At 49.0% G+C, this 8,028-nt stretch overlaps 1 non-coding gene across 1 annotated transcript; it reads left to right on the top strand.

The window, feature by feature from the left end:
• The first annotated feature begins 7,106 nt into the window (after positions 1 to 7,106).
• Positions 7,107 to 7,196, top strand: TRNAY-GUA (transfer RNA tyrosine (anticodon GUA)). Its single transcript is given in 2 exon segments — positions 7,107 to 7,143; positions 7,161 to 7,196. It is a non-coding gene; the product is annotated as a tRNA-Tyr (tRNA).
• Positions 7,197 to 8,028: the final 832 nt, after the last annotated feature.

Genomic DNA, 8,028 nt, shown 5'->3' with positions numbered 1-8,028 from the left:
ATTTCTTGCAAACCTTTAACCCATAGTTCAAGCAGCTTCTTTCAGAATAAGAAAACTTGATTTTGTAGGCTATTGTGTCTGCTTGGTATACAAGATTTTCTTGAAAATTACACTTATTCAGATTGTCGCATTATGATATAAATGTGAAGAGATACTTGCCAGGCATTACCTCCTAATCCTGACCTCTCCCTTCTTTCCCGTATGTATTTGTGCAGACTCTGCAAACCCTAAAGAGGTCTCTTCTGATGTGCTGGCTTTCCTGTTTGCTTTTTGTCTGCCGTTTGGACTTATATACTGAATCATTTTCACTATGGACATTTTTGTAAGCTTATTGTCCTCTGTTTATACTGCTGCTCTTAGAGACAGTAAGAGAGAGTAATAAATAATCCAATTTCACACAAATGAGACTGATAGAAATGAAAACCTTGTTTGACTTCCTCAGAGATCCATATGTATGGCACAAAAAGGCATGAAGGGAGATTCCTCAGAGAGCAGACGACTTGTGGGCACACTTAGTAGATACGTAAGGATTTATCAGTTATTCTAAGGATCACCCAGTAGTTCTGCAGGGCAAACGTGTTTTGTGTTGCTCCACCTCCAGGGTGGTAAGCTTGAGAAGCTGCAGTGGCTCACTCTAAATCTGGGGAGTTCCCTGAGATCCACCTTTCTTTTCTCCTAGGAGTAAAAGCTGCCAAATACAAACTTTTCCACTCAGTGAGAGAGAAGACGTGAGACCTCACCAGTTTCTGCCTCATGATGGTGTAGGGTTTGTGGCAGCAATAAGAAAGCCAAAACACACAGAAGAGACAAGGGCCTAACTTAAAATTGCTTAACTCTTAACTATTTGTATGTTCAAATCTGCTCAGTTATTGCTCAGTACATACCCAAGTCCTACATCTGAACATTGCACATACAAGAATACTACTTTTCCCCCCCACTATGTCCTTCTTAAAATAAGGTCCTTTTCAGCTTCTGAAGACAGATGCTGGAAGGAGCAGCTATTTTTGCAGACAGCAGGAGGGATGCAGGAAAAAAAAGCGTCAGGAGTACCTGCTTCCTTTTACTTTCAAAATAAGAAAATTCAAGGCATGGTACAATGGAAGAAACTAAATACCAGTATTTATTTCTTTGCTCCCTCTCTTTCTCCTGACCTTAACTTCTTCTTTACCCTGCCATATTCACTAAAATATTTTTTTGTTTTCTTCCCTGCATTTGAAGTTGACCAAGATAGCCCATTCCCTCCTTAGCTGGGAAACTTTGAGCCATCTCAGGTCTCTAGTAAGCCAGCAGCCCAAAAACCCCCCGTTATTTATTGTCTAGTCTGAAAGTTGTCTTTTTAGCATTTTGGATCTTTCCAATCCTAACCCTGGGGTTCTACGTTTGATACTCTCACACACTCGCATCCTCGCACAAACTCAGAAGATACATTTGCAATAACTAAGGAACTTTCACAGACACTCATTGTGGACTGCAGGGGTGGAGCCAGGATGGAGGTGTGCAGGCTTTTGCATCTCCTCTCTCCATCTGCTCTCTCTCCTCCTGCTGGAATTCTGCAGGGCACAGGAGCAACACCACCTTGGAAAAAGAGCTAAACCGCAGCTGTGCAAGCAGCAGAGGCTAGCGGCTCTGGGATCGCAGGTTGTGATACTGGAAGATTGGTTGCTGTGACTCCTGTTACAGCAATCAGTGTTAGGAGTGGGAGTGAAAGAGTCTTGTCATGGGTTCTTTTTATAAAGTGGTTTTCATTTTGGGGGTAGACAGTCAGGCCAGGGATTTCCACTTATCACCAGGACACTATCAAACAGACTGTTTGGTGGAATCTAGCTCAGGCTGCTCCTGGGACATGGTCACTGCTGCCTGACTGCTGTTTACCCACCTGAACGTTGGGTTGTCTCAGTCTGGCTCCAGCTGCTTCACAAAGCCCTTGCATTAGGGCTAATTGTTTGCTCCTGGGGTTGGCGAAATGTAAGGATTAAGGACTTCTCTTGTATTTGGAGCGATGACTTTCTAGGGTGTAATTCCAAAACAGTGTGGGAAAATGTGTACTGCTAAATTGCGATTACCAGGTGACTTCCAAATGATCTCTGGTTTCCAAGTGGTACGCATGCTTGTGAACCGAGTAAATATTTTTTTAAGAAAACATTTGCATGGCTGACTAGAGCTACAACAATCATCCCTTCCTGATTTCCAAAATAAACAAGTTAGTGAAGCCTGTTAGTTGAGATTAATATTACAATCTAATCTTGCAGCAGCAGCATCATTATTTATTGGGAGAATTGATAGCGAGATCATAGGTAATATCTGAGTGTAAATTTGTGAATGTTTTTTACCCCCCTTTGATTGATTCAAAGCTGTCCTACTTTTAGCACCTAAAATAATCTGTTTGCCTATATAGTGCCTCATGTGAAACCATAAGTGAAGTGGTTGCCACCCTGAAATTTGTCTCTTCAGAGCAGTGCTACCAGTGCAGCTGCCACTGTACTTGTGTAAGCAGGTGATGTGAGGCTTCACACCTGGTTTCTAAGTGACGGTGTCCATCAGAGCTGTGCACTGACACCGGTTCCTCACAGTCTGTGCAAGAGACACTGTGAGCTCAGCATGCACCCCAGTTTCTTCTCAGCCGAGGATTGCCAGAAGCAGGGATACAGAGCAGCTCATGAGGTCTGAAATATAATCTCATCCCTGAGAACCACAATTATTCTAGAGTAACCAGGTTCTTCTTTGTGTACGTGCCTGAGTGGATCACAGTGTAGGTCTCTGGCAGGGCTATATCCCTGGAGCTGTTTTATTGATCTCTTTGGGAGAACTCAGAGACTGTGGTTGTTTCGTTCAGTCCAAGGCTTGATCCAAAGGCCACCTTGGAATTCTTTGAGCAGTCGTGCAGTCTCCTTGAGAAGTTGATATAGGCTGCTTTGGGGATGTGCAAGAGGATATTTTTTGTGCACAGTCGTCACAGAGGTTAATGTACTAGTATAAATTCTAAGCCCATCCAGATATATTCAATTATATTGATATTTTTGTGATAAGGTAGCCTTTAGCCCTTACATTTCCACCCTCCCTACACTAGCCTGAATAAAGTAGACCTAGCAATATAGGAAAGCAAAATTCATGAAATCACAAAGCACATACAATTCTTCTCTGTCACAGTTAACAGAACACAGGCTAATTGAGTTAGGCAGAAGTATCAGCACTTTTTCCCCTCTCTGAAAGGCTGTATGAATAGACTGAGTCAAAGTGTGCAGAGCTCGCTAACTTTGGGGTGAAGTGGTTGATTCAGTAAAACTTAGAATCTCAGGAAAATGTTGTAAGGAGCATTTAGAGAGAATTCCAGCGAAAGCAGATAATTTTCAAAAGCCATGAATAGAATATTGCCCTTCAGAAACTTTGACACCAAGAAGTTAAAAAAAAAAAAAAGACCAAAAAGAAGGTTAAGTATGACTCTGAAGCCACACAGCAAGCTGAGATTGCTCTGAACTACAGCTTCCCTGAACTGACTGTGACATGACTCAAGTATGGACTTTCCGTCGTGAGACATGGAGCAGATGCAGATAATAATGTGCTGTCCATATGGAGAACTATTTTAATTTAAGAGTATCTGGTGAGTATCCTTGTGCTCTTCATTGGGAATGTCTCCAAACATAGGGAAGAAGCTCAGCCTCCACAGGGCTGATGCAAGCAGGATCACTTTGGGCGGTGCTGAATGAGTGATGCCGTGACACTGAATCTAAATAAGTCAAGTAGCTGGGCTGAAGACTTGATGGATGCATGTGGTTTTGATTGACATTTTGATGTTTCTGCAAGTGTAGAGCTCTGAAGCTTACAGTCACTAGAGGAACAGATGACAAGGCATCGAAGGCTATTAAAAGGAAAATATCTGGTAAAATGCTGTAAGCTCGCCTGTGCTGCTTGATGTTCGTGATCATTACATGTTTCTCTTACTTTATAGACCTTAGTTCTGTGAGACAGGCAGCAGTTGCTTTTGAGTTGGGAAACTGTTTCCTGAGGAAATAAGCCACTTGTTTTCCACAATTCAAAAACTAATTACTGAGTTAATCTTGTAGGAATTTTGCTAGATTCAAAGGTTGAAGCTCTTGTAGCAAGAGGTCAGTTGCATGTCTTGTTGATTGATTGTGCTTAGAGTCATCTTCACAAAATTCTGGGTTCCTCCGCTGAAAGGTTTCCAAACAACCTACAGGGAGATAATTTAGGATAGACTGATTATTCTTAACTTCATGTCAGTGGTGTTAAGCTCTGTGCCTTCCAGGGAATATCCTTGTACTGGTTAGTTGTCCAGATAAATGTTGAACTGGCTGTGTGAATTCACAATGAGATTCTGATGAGCACAGCAGCAAAGAATTACAAACTTCTGCACATGACATTAGAGTTTTTCCATCATTTCAGCTCTGTGACAATAAGAAATGGGATCATGACTGGTGCTTTTTTATTCATTAAAGATTTTGCCAGGGAATAGATGGAACTCTCGCAAAATTGGAGCAGTAACAAATGATCCTGGTAATACACACGTGGACTTAACATATGGCCTAATAGTGTGGTACCTTTATGTCATTGCAGCTGGGTGAAATTTTTTGAAGAATCAGCATTGCACAGAAGGGGACCTGTTTCCATGCAGGAACAGTTGCTCATCTGCTGTTGATCAGGGGCATAATGAATGCCTCATAGATTTTTTTTTTTCCTTTTTTTTTTTTCTTCCCCTCCCCACCTCATAGATTTTTTTTTTTTCTTGCTTCCCCCCTCTCCCCCTGCAGCAGATCAGCAGGAAGCTTAGCAAAGAGGAATAAATAACAGGGCAAATTACAGGATCATCACTGTCTCTTCCAGGGCACTTGGCCCATCACATCATCTGGGTAAGGGTGTGAGTGTCCTGTCTTTGGAATTGGGATGTACGCTGCTGCTGGCACTTGGGCAACACCACAAAAACCAGGCAGGAACCAAATGACAATAGGTGGTTCTAGTGATGTTTGGTTTTGATTTGTCAGGAGACCCAACAAAGCAGTCCTAAGGCAATGGAGAAGTGGCAGAGTGCCATTGGAAGTATGCCCACTGTCACACAACGTCCGTGAGCTTGGAGTGATGGTGACACTGGCCTCATCCTGCCACCCCAAACCTGGAGCACTGTCCTCAGGGCTAGGCTGGAACTGAGCTCTCTTTTGTCACAAGAGAGTCTTGAGAAGGACAAACAAAGGTGGAAAGCAGGTCTCGCATGGTGGGACTCACATTGCAGGCTGCTGAGTGTTCTACCAGAACTCAGTTGAAGCTGAGCCTGCTGGCTTGTGGGACCTGACAGCCCGGATGGGATATGGTAGGATGGGATGGTCCCTGAAAATGGTGGCATTTGGGGGAGATGTTCTGTATCCCGCTACAGAAATAAACTTCTGGTTTGTGCCTTCTGTCTTAGGGATGCTCTTAAATGGAAAAAATAACTTGTTGTAAGGTCTCTGAAGACAAGAGTAGCTAGACCTCTGGCTTAGTTTTGTGAAGCTGCTAGAAGCTGAGAAGAGGTGGAGGGGGAATGCATCTCCAGCCTCTTGTTGTCATGTAGGGGCACAAGAAACTTGGAACATTTGACTTTGTCACACGGGACAGTAATACATACGGAATTTAAAAAAAAAAAAGAGTTGCATATGTGCTTACTGATGTACTCCAAGGAGAATGTTTACTGGATCTCATAACAAACTGCATCTTTTTTTTTTTTTTAATGATGTGACCATCAGTGCTTATTAATTTAGTAGTTGACTCAGCTAATGCTTTCAGGATCAATTTCCTACAAATTAAGAACACATGCATTACTATAGAAATATAAAAGAAGGCACTTATTTAAACAACAAAATTTTTATTCTGGGCTCCTTTCACTTCGAATTAAATATAAATGAATGCTAAAAGATGACATTTCATGCCATGTGAGGCTGACACCACAAATCCTGTCTCAGGGTGCTTTTTACTCCACACACTTTTTGATTACAGCTTTTGTAGTTCAAAGACTCCTGTCAGAGCTTTGATGTGAGGAAACCTGCTGTGTTGTCATCTCTGGGTTCACTAGAAGTGAATCACAGTGAATGCAGGTTGGTGCTGAACACCCGTTAGCAAGCAGCAGGCAAAGACTTCTTGTTAATAAACAAATAAAAACCCCAAGGAATTTGATTTTTTTTTTTTATTCTGTGAAAGATACAACAATAGGAGTGCTCCCTTGTAATAAGAGGTTTGTAATGCAAGTAAACTGGGATTTTGTGCCCTTTTTCCCCTCTTGTGCCAGGGCCTGAGGTCCCTGTGTGCCCACGCAGAGGGCGCTGCGAGCCAAGCCTGCCCCCTCGCAGGCTGTACATCTATTAACGTATGTATGTGCATGTATGTATGTGCAAACTCCATACGTACAGTTGTACAAATAACTTCTGGCTTAAGACTTTCGTCTAGGACAGGGGCAAATTGCATTCGGCCCTTCGAAGGCAACCGCGAGGCTGACGTGGCCGCCGGTGAGAACGAGTTTGACGGCCCTGTCCTGGAAGCTCTGCAGAGCTCATGTGCTCGTCAGAGCAGCCACACGAGGATGGGGTGCCATGTTCGGGGTGCTTTTTTTTAAAAAAAAGTGACAGTGTAGTGGCCAGAGCGGGTGCCCCGTGGTGGGACGGTGGGGTGCGATGAGACCCGCTTCTCGAGCACCACAGGGGGTGGGTGTTTCGGAGCCGGGAAGGAAGGCGGGGCGGCGGCGTGAGGGGCGGCGGCGTGAGGGGCGGCGGCGTGAGGGGCGGCGGCGTGAGGGGCGGCGGCGTGAGGGGCGGCGGCGTGAGGGGCGGCGGCGTGAGGGGCGGCGGCGTGAGGGGCGGCGGCGTGAGGGGCGGCGGCGTGAGGGGCGGGCACCGTCCCCGCCCCTGCGCTACCGACCCACCCCGTAGCAGGGAGGAGGCCCCGGGCGCGGGAACCCTCATCTGGGCCCTTGCCCTGTCACACCCGCGCTGCCTGCGGTCTCAGAGCTTGGTCTGACCCGGGTCTTTACGCCCGGGCTCTTCCCGGGGGAAGGGGCACCCGCTGAAGCCGCGGTGCTGTGCGGGGCGGCAGGCTGTGTGCCGCGGGATGGCGGAGGCGCGCAGCTCCCTTCGATAGCTCAGCTGGTAGAGCGGAGGACTGTAGAGGCGCGGCCCGCGGGAATCCTTAGGTCGCTGGTTCGATTCCGGCTCGAAGGAAGCGCTCGGTTTTTGCGCCGCCGCGCGGGGCAGCCGCCGGTTTTTTTTCCCGTCGAGAGCCCCGCCCCCGTTGCCGCTGGCGCTGGCGGCGCGCGGGTGCTCGCGCCGGGGCGTTACGGGGCGGGGGGGCGGCAGAGAGCCGGGGCACCCTCCCCCAGCTTCCCCCGACCCCGCCCCGCGGCCGGGAAAACTCGCTCCCCCGTCATGCCTCGCCCGCCGCCCCTCCCCCTGCCCGCCCGCGGCTGGCGCGAGGCCCCGCCCCCCGCCCGGGTCGCGTGCGGCGGCGGCGGCCAATGGGGCGGCAGTCCGCCTGCGCAGATTCAAACGGTGGCTCTGGAAGGAGGCTGGGCGCGAGATTCGGCGGTACCGACCGAGCCCGCGAGCGCGGCGGTGGCGGCGCAGCCGGGGCGGCGGGGGCCGGGCCGGCAGCCGGGGGAGCCGGGCGGGGTGGCGCAGGGCAGCGCGGCAGCACAGCTGCCCGGGGTGAGAAGGCGCCGCCGGAGCCCGCGGCAGCTCTGACAGGAGTGGGGAGGCACAGCTGGGCGAGAAAGGGGCCGCTGCGCGCTCCGTCCTTGCGGGCAGGGGCCAGGCCGAGCCATGCCTGACGCGCCGGGGGCTGGGCCGGGCCGCGGCTGAGGGCGGCCGCCGGGGCGCTGTGGGGACCGCGAAGCTCCGCGGGGAGGAGGGGGCCGTCAAAGGAGCCCTGTCCGCCTCAAGCCTTCCTGAGCCGCCAGTGCCCCCGTCCGCCCCCCGCCCGCCCTGCCACGCCGCCCGGCTGTGAGAGAAGGAGCCCGGGCGAGGGCTCCGCGCTGCGCCCCGCTGCCGTGGCGGT

The sequence above is a fragment of the Caloenas nicobarica genome, chromosome 2 (genome assembly GCF_036013445.1).
Source record: "Caloenas nicobarica isolate bCalNic1 chromosome 2, bCalNic1.hap1, whole genome shotgun sequence".
In the NCBI taxonomy this organism is placed as follows: domain Eukaryota; kingdom Metazoa; phylum Chordata; class Aves; order Columbiformes; family Columbidae; genus Caloenas; species Caloenas nicobarica.
The sequence above is the reverse complement of the archived record's forward strand: the minus strand, read 5'-3'. Positions and strand labels throughout refer to the sequence as shown.